Source organism: Simochromis diagramma, unplaced genomic scaffold (assembly GCF_900408965.1).
Source record: "Simochromis diagramma unplaced genomic scaffold, fSimDia1.1 OVJJ01000618.1, whole genome shotgun sequence".
In the NCBI taxonomy this organism is placed as follows: Eukaryota; Metazoa; Chordata; class Actinopteri; order Cichliformes; family Cichlidae; genus Simochromis; species Simochromis diagramma.
This window is the reverse complement of record NW_024387423.1, coordinates 40,001-49,135: the sequence shown is the minus strand read 5'-3', so window position 1 is coordinate 49,135 and position 9,135 is coordinate 40,001.

Sequence of the window (9,135 nt, the reverse complement as noted above, 5' to 3'; positions counted from 1 at the left end):
GTGATCCTCCGGCCTGGAGGACCTTCCACATCACCCAACACCCAGAGGCGCCCCTCTGCGAGGCTCCGGTACCCCATCCCTACCCATCCCACCCCAATGTCACCAGGGCCACTGTTGTTCTGGCCTTAGGACAAATACACCGTAATTACACAATCCCCCCAATGACTGGTGCTTTCCTGTGAGGGGGCGCATCGTTACCCAAATGCCGAGGGCCTTTGGATGCTCGTTAGTGCCGTCCCATTACAAAATTGAGGCCAGGGCCAATTGGTTTGTTGGGCTGGGAGGACTTCCACATTACACACAGGGGCCTCTGGGGCTGAAAGGCCGTATCATGCACATGACACCTGGGCCCATGTGAATGGAAGCTAAGTTGCCGATCGTCACATTAGCAGACCAGGGTGTGTGGGTGGTCTGACCAAGACCAGCCAATAATTTCACAAGTGGCCAGGGTGGTTAGATAATGCCAGCCACATGTACATGGCGCAGGTCCAACGGTTTTTTTGCTTGAGGCCATACATTTAGATCAGGTTAAAAAAAGTGCCCCCGCTTATTTCCCCCCCCCGGGGGGGGGGTTGTGGGGAAGAAAAGGGGACGCCAGGCTTCACCAACACCATGGGCCGGTACTTTTGGGCTGGAGGCCATCCACATTACACGCAGGGGCTCGTTTGGGTGCTGGCCAAGACCAGCGGCACATTTTTGCACAGCCAGGGCCCTTTGGTTGCGTTGTCCGAACCATGCCACATTTCACCAGGGCTTGTTGTTGCTGGATGAAGAACCATCACACCCACAAAAACAACAGACAGTAGGCTCTGGTACGCAGCTAAACCGAGGGCTCGTGCCCGATGCAGAAGCCCCAAATTACACACGGCGGCACTGTGGGGTTCGCTAAAAACAATACCATCTGGGCAGCATTTCACCAGGGCACAGTGTTGTTGGATGAGGCCTCCGCTTACAGCAGGGACAGTGTCTGTCCTGTCAGGTCCCATATACAAACAAACCAACCCAGGGCCATGTGGTGCTGGCCAATACCATGCCAATTTACACCAAGTCCAGTGTTGGTTGTGGGTTAAGGCATCCACATATCAAACAACCCTGGCCTAAGTGCTCCTGTTGAGTGCCATCAATCAACACCAAGCAAGGGCCTGTGGTTGCTGGCTGAGGCCATCCAAATAGCACCAGGGCTGTGCTACTTCGTTGATACAACAACGCAACATTTTCAACCGGGCTTGTGTTTCTGGCTGTTGCGAGCGTGTACAAAAACACAAGGGCCTGTGCTATTCTGGGCGATGCCATTCACATTTACACCAAGGGCCTGTGGTGCTGACAAATACCACTCTATATTTTCACCAGGGCCACTGGTTGTTGGCTGAGGCCGATACACCTTACACCAGGAACGAAAGCGCTGTCACTGTGAGGCCAGCTTCACCACACCAGGGCCTGTGACGGTTGGCTGATGCCATCCACATACATACACAGGGCGCAGTTCGCCCGTTAGCTATCTTCTCCACACCAGGGCCTGCGTGACGGGCTGGAGGCCGAATCACTAAATTTCACCAGAGGGGCCTGAGTTGCTGGCAGACTAATCGCCATGCCCATTACACAACAAGGTCTGTGCTAGTCGTTGATAAGGCCATCGCCCATCATTACATCAGGGCAATTTGGGTGCTGTATCGAGCACCCATGCACACAATACACAAGGGGCCCTGTTTGTTTTTTTTTTGTGTTTTTTTGTTAACTGGGCTGGAAGGCCATTCACATTACACCAGGGCGCAGTGGGTTGTTGGCCCGAGGACATGGTCACATTAACACCAAGGGCAGTGGTGTTGGCCGAGGAACAATTCACAACATTTCTCCAGGGCTCTGTGTTGCCGGCTATGACATCCACAACACAGAAGGCCTGTGATTCTGGCTGATGCCATGTCACATTACATCGCCAGGGTCCAGGGGTGTTGGCTGAGGCCATCCGCATTAACAAAGACAGGGAACAGGTGCTTGCGTCAGGGAGGGCCATCATGACATGACTGTGGACAACGGCCGTGTGGTGCGGGCCAATACGCATCCACATTACAACAGGGCCAGTTGTTGTTGTGCTCAGGCTCATCACATTACATACACACGGCCAGTGCTTGCCTGTGATGCCATCATGCTACCAAAACAGGGCCGTGGTGGGCTTGGCTGAGGCCAATCCACATTACAAGCCAGGGCCTGGTGCTACTTCGTTGATACCAACCACATTTCACCAGGGCTTGTGTTGCTGGCGAATAGCGATCCACAATTACACAAGGGCCTGTGTGCTATCTGGGCATGAGGATCGATTCCACATCATGACACCAGGGTCTGTGCTGCTAGCCAATACCATCCACATTACACAGGGGCCAATGGTGTTTGGCTTGAGGACATTCAACATTACAGCAGACAGGGCTCGTGTGCTGGGCGAATACCATCCACATTCACACCAGGGCGCGACTGTTGGTGCTTAGAGCCATCCACATGTGTGAAAAAACAAAACCAGATGTGACTGTCTCCGTGAGGCCAATCTTTTAATACGCCGTCACCGGAGGGGCCTATTTGATGCCTGCGTGGAGTTGTGCAGATCCGACATTATCACAGGCCAATGGTGTTTGGCTGATGGACATTCACATTACATCAGGGCGCTCTGTGTATTGGCCTGATATCATCAGCGCCACATATACAACGTGGGTCGGCAGTGGGGGTTAAGCTAAGCCATCCACATTACAGAAAAAACCAGGCATGTGTCTAAAAGAAATAACAACAGTTAATTAGCCACCACAATACAAGGTCCTGTTTGTGGATGGCCATTTCTTGGTGTGTGCTATCAGATTACAACCCATGGGAAAAGGCCACCACCCCTGTGTGGGGCTTACCATCCACAATTCCAAGGGCCCGTGTTGTTAGATTTTGTTGGGTGTTGTGGGAGCCATAACGCTTATCAGGTACAGTGCTTCCTGTGAGGGGCCAATCTTCACCACACCAGGGCCTGTACTTTTGGCTGAGGCCATCCACATTACACCAGGGCCTTTGGTGCTGGCCAATACCATCCACATTTCAACAGGCCCTTTGGTGCTGTCCGAACCATCCACATTTCACCAGGGCTTGTGTTGCTGGCTGATGACATCCACAATACTCAAGGGCCTGTGCTACTGGCTGATGCCATCTACATTACACCAGGGCCTGTGGTGCTGGCCAATACCACCGACATTTCACCAGGGCCAGTGTTGTTTGCTGAGGCCATCCACATTACACCAGGTACAGTGCTTCCTGTGAGGCCATCTTCACCACACTAGGGACTGTGCTATTGGCTGAAACCATCCACATTGGTTTCAGCCAATGAAACCAATGTGGGCCATTGGTCCTTGCCGATGTCATCCACATTTCACCAGGGCCAGTGGTGTTGGCTAAGGCCATCTACATTACACCAAGGTCTGTGGTGCTGGCCATTACCATCCACATTTCACCTGGGCCAGTGTTGGTAGATGAGGCCATCCACATTGCAACACGGCCTGTGCTACTGGCTGAGGCCATCCACATTATACCACGGCATGTGCTCCCTTTGAGGCTATCGTCACCACACCAGGGCCTGTATTGCTGGCTTAGGCCATCCACATTGCACCAGGGCTAGTGCTCCCTCTGAGGCCAACTTCACGACAGCAGGGCCTGTGCTGCTGTCTGAGGTCATCTACATTTCACCAGCGTCTGTGTTGCTGGCTGATGTGATCTACATTACACAAGGGCCTGTGCTACTCGTTGATGCCATCCACATTAAACCAGGGCCAGTGGTGTTGGCTGAGGACATTCACATTACGCCAGGGCCTGTGGTGTTGGCCAATACCATCCACATTTCACCAGGGCCAGTGTTGTTGGATTATGCTATTGTTGTTGGTGTAATGTGATTAGGCCATTCACATTACACCAGGGCCTGTGGTGCTGGCCAATACCATCCACATTACACCAGGGACAGTGCTTCCCGTGAGGCCATCTTCACCACACCAGGGACTGTGCTGTTGGCTGAAACCATCCACATTACATCAGGGTGTGTGGTGCTTACCAATACCATCCATATTTCACAAGGGCCAGTGTTGTTAGATTATGCCATCCACATTACATCGGTCCTTGCCGATGTCATCCACATTTCACCAGGGCCAGTGGTATTGCCTAAGGCCATCCACATTACACCAAGGTCTGTGGTGCTGGCCATTACCATCCACATTCCACCTGGGCCAGTGTTGGTAGATGAGGCCATCCACATTACACCAGGGCCTGTGCTACTGGCTGAGGACATTTACATTTCACCAGGGCCTGTGGTCATGGCTGAGGCCAGCTACATTTCATCAGGGCCTGTGGTCATGGCTGAGGACATTCACATTACACCAGGGCCTGTGGTGTTGGCCAATACCATCCACATTTCACCAGGGCCAGTGTTGTTGGCTGAGGACATTCACATTTCACCAGGGCCAGTGTTGTGTGATGAGGCCATCCAAATTACACCAGGGACAGTGCTTCCTGTGAGGCCATCATCACCACACCAGGGCCTGTGGTGCAGGCCGATACCATCCACATTACACAAGGGCCTGTGCTGCTAGCCTTCCACATTACCCAAGGGCCTGTGTTGCTGGCTGATGCCATCTACATTACACCAGGGACAGTGCTGCTGGCCAATACCATCGACATTTCACCAAGGCCAGTGTTGTTGGATGAGGCCATCCACATTACACAAGGGACAGTGCTTCCTGTGAGGCCATCTTCACCACACGAGGGCCTGTGCTGCTGGCTGAAGCCATTCAAATTACACCAGGGCCTCTGGTGCTGGCCAATACCATCCACATTTCACCAGGGCCACTGTTGTTGGCTTAGGCCATCCACATTACACCAGAGACTGTTATGCCGGCTTCTACTATCCACATTACACCAGGGCCTGTGCTTCCTGTGAGGCCATCTTTACCCCACCAGGGCCTTTGATGCTCGTTGATGCCATCCACATTAGGGCCTGTGATGCTGGCCGATATCATGCACATTACACCAGGGCCAGTGGTGTAAGCTAAGGCCATCCACATTACACCAGGTCCTGTGCTGCTGGCTGAGGCCATTCACATTGCAGTAGGGCCTGTGCTGCTGGCTGAGGCCACCTATATTTCACGAGGGCCTGTGTTGATGGCTGATGCCATCCACAATACACCAGGGCCAGTGATTTCTCTGAGGCCATCTTCACTAGACCAGGGCCTGTGCTGCTTGCTGATACCATTGAAAATACACCAGGGCCAGTGATTCCTGTGAGGCCATCTTCACCAGACCAGGGCCTGTGCTGCTAGCCATCCACATTACACCAGGGCCTGTGCTACTCGTTGATACCATCCACATTTCACAAGGGCTTGTGTTGCTGGCTGATGCGATCCACAGTACACAAGGGCCTGTGCTACTGGCTGAGGACATTCACATTACAACATGGCCTGTTGTGCTGGCCAATACCATCCACATTTCACCAGGGCCACTGTTGTTGGCTGAGGCCATACACATTACACCAGGGCCTTTGGTGCTGGCCAATACCATCCACATTTCACCAGGGCTTGTGTTGCTGGCTGATGACATCCACAACACAGAAGGGCCTGTGATACTGGCTGATGCCATCCACATTACACCAGGGACAGTGCTTCCTGTCAGGCCATCATCACCATACCAGGGCCTGTGGTGCTGGCCAATACCATCCACATTACACCAGGGCCAGTGTTGTTGGCTCAGGCCATCCACATTACACCACTGCCAGTGCTTCCTGTGATGCCATCATCACCACACCAGGGCCTGTGCTTCTGGCTGAGGACATTCACATTACACCAGGCCCTGTGGTGCTGGCTGATACCATCCACATTACACAAGGGCCAGTGCTGCTAGCCTTCCACATTACCCAAGGGCCTGTGTTGCTGGCCGAAACCATCCACATTTCACAAGGGCCAGTGGTGTTGCTGGCTGATGCCATTCACAATACTCAAGGGCCTGTGCTACTGGCTGATGCCATCTACATTACACCAGGGCCTGTGGTGCTGGCCAATACCACCGACATTTCACCACGGCCAGTGTTGTTTGCTGAGGCCATCCACATTACACCAGGGACTGTGCTTCCTGTGAGGCCATCTTCACCAAACCAGGGCGTGTACTTTTGGCTGAGGCCATCCACATTACACCAGGGCCTTTGGTGCTGGACAATACCATCCACATTTCACCAGGCCCTTTGGTGCTGTCCGAAACCATCCACATTTCACCAGGGCTTGTGTTGCTGGCTGATGATATCAACAACACAGAAGGGCCAGTTCTTCCTGTGAGGCCATCATCCTGTGAGGCCAGGGCATGTGGTGCTGGATGAGGCCATCCACATTACACCAGAGCCTGTGCTACTCGTTGATACCATCCACATTTCACCAGGGCTTGTGTTGCTTTGCATTTCATTCAAAGTATTTAACAGCGTCGCAAGAAGCATGTGGAAAAAACAAGGCGCAAAATAACTTCCCATGAACTGAGAAAAGTCAAGCGTGCAGCTGCCAAGATGCCACTTGCCACCAGTTTGGCCATATTTTAGAGCTGCAACATCACTGGAGTGCCCAAAAGCACAAGGTGTGCAATACTCAGAGACATGGCCAAGGTAAGAAAAGCTGAAAGACGACCACCACTGAACAAGACACACAAGCCGAAATGTCAAGACTGGGCCAAGAAACATCTCAAGACTGATTTTTCTAAGGTTTTATGGACTGATGAAATGAGAGTGAGTCTTGATGGGCCAGACGGATTGGCCCGTGGCTGGATTGGTAATGGGCAGAGAGCTCCAGTCCGACTCAGACGCCAGCAAGGTGGAGGTGGAGTACTGGTTTGGGCTGGTATCATCAAAGATGAGCTTGTGGAGCCTTTTCGGGTTGAGGATGGAGTCAAGCTCAACTCCCAGTCCTACTGACAGTTTCTGGAAGACACCTTCTTCAAGCAGTGGTACAGGAAGAAGTCTGCATCCTTCAAGAAAAACATGATTTTCATGCAGGACAATGCTCCATCACACGCTTCCAAGTACTCCACAGCGTGGCTGGCAAGAAAGGGTATAAAAGAAGAAAAACTAATGACATGGTCACCTTGCTCACCTGATCTGAACCCCATTGAGAACCTGTGGTCCATCATCAAATGTGAGATTTACAAGGAGGGAAAACAGTACACCTCTCTGAACAGTGTCTGGGAGGCTGTGGTTGCTGCTGCACGCAATGTTGATGGTGAACAGATCAAAACACTGACAGAATCCATGGATGGCAGGCTTATTATGCACAGTAATAGTCACCTGCACACACAGATATCCCCGAAAAATAGCTAAAACTAAAAACAAACTAAAAACTACTTCCACAAACATTCAGCTTTGATATTAATGAGTTTTTTGGGTTCATTGATAACATGGTTGTTGTTCAATAATAAAGTTATTCCTCAAAAATGCAACTTGCTTAATAATTCTGCACTCCCTGTACTGTTTCGCCCGAAACAAAGTATAGGTTTTCATTATGTGAATAACTTGAAAATCTTAGCTCAAACAGCTGCAAAACCTGTTTGCCCAGTACGGGGATATTGAAGTTTGCAAGATAAAGCCATAAATATGTGAGTCTGAGTCTTCTATCAAAAGTTACAGCTATTTATATGAAGTTGTACAAAAACGCTTTCTTTCGTAAAGACAGTGCGTTTCTGACTATTACATGCATTTGAATGGCGTTCTCGCCCGACACAAAGTACTTTTCATTTTGTGAATAACTTGAAAATCTTAGCTCAAACAGCTGCAAAACCTGTTTGCCAAGCACGGGGATATTGAATTCTATAAGATAAAGCCATAGATATGTATTTCTGAGTCGTCTATCAAAAGTTACAGCGATCTATATGAAGTTGTGCAAAAACACTTTATTTCGCCAAGACAATGCGTTTCTCACAGTTACATGCATTTGAATGGGAAACTCGCCTGAAACAAAGTATAGGTTTTCATTATGTGAATAATTTTAAAATCTTAGCTCAAACGGCTGCAAAACCTGTTTGCCCAGCACGGGGATATTGAGTTCTATAAGATAAAGCCATAAACATGTTTGTCTGAGTCTTCTATCAAAGGTTGCAGCGATTTATATGAAGTTGTTCAAAAAAGGGTTAGGGTTAGGGGTTAGGGTTAGGGTTAGGGGGTTAGGGTTAGGGTTTGGGTAAAGAAAGGGGTCCCAGGCCGAAGTCTGGGTCCCCTGGTGCACGCTCACTCGACTGGGGTGGGCACTGATGCCCCCGGATCAAAAAATTGCCCATCATTGGGTAGTAGTGGCCATTAGTTGTTTCTATTGAGCCCGTCGCGACGTTTCGGCGTTACTTCGCCTTCATCAGGCTGGGCTCAATGAGTGTAGGGACTGGTTTGTCCTCTATTTATACTTTTTCTTTTCTTAGCTTTTCTTTCTGACTTTCTTGTCTTACTATTTTCTGTTTCTTCTTACTTAGGTTTTTTCTTGGCTTTCTTACTTTTTCTGTACTTAGTTTTTTCTATTTTTCTCTATATTTCTCTTTTCCTCTCAACCCTACTTGGGGAGCTTTCTTGTCCTCTCTCTTCTCAACCCTACTTGGGGAGCTTTCTTTTCTATCCCTTTTTCTTTATGGCAGGGTTAGTGTTAGGGTTAGGGGTTAGGGTTGGGGGTTAGGGTTAGGGTTAGGGGGTTATGGGGAAAAAGCCAGGAGAGGATGGGACAAAAGTGGAATAACTGAAAAAGTAAGAGGTGTAGAGGGCTGATGTTGGTGTCTAGGTGGGGGTTTTGGTGGGTGCCGGACGCTGTGGCAAAGAGGCCACATGTTTAGGGTTAGGGTATAACATGGTTGGTTATAACATGTTTATCGGCCACGCCGATGGCTTCTTCGGTTCTGGAGATATGGCGAATCGGACCAAAAAGGATGGGACAAAAGGGTCCGAGTCGGAGAAAGGAAGGTGCAGAGGGCCTGGTTCCACTGGCATTGCGTTGTCCGTGTGCGGGCGCATCCGCAGGTGCCCAACATGGCATGGTTCAGAGTACCTTTGCAGGAGGCTTAGGGGTTGGGTTAGGGGGTAATAGCCAGTAGTTGATGGAATAAAATGGAATAACTGGGAAA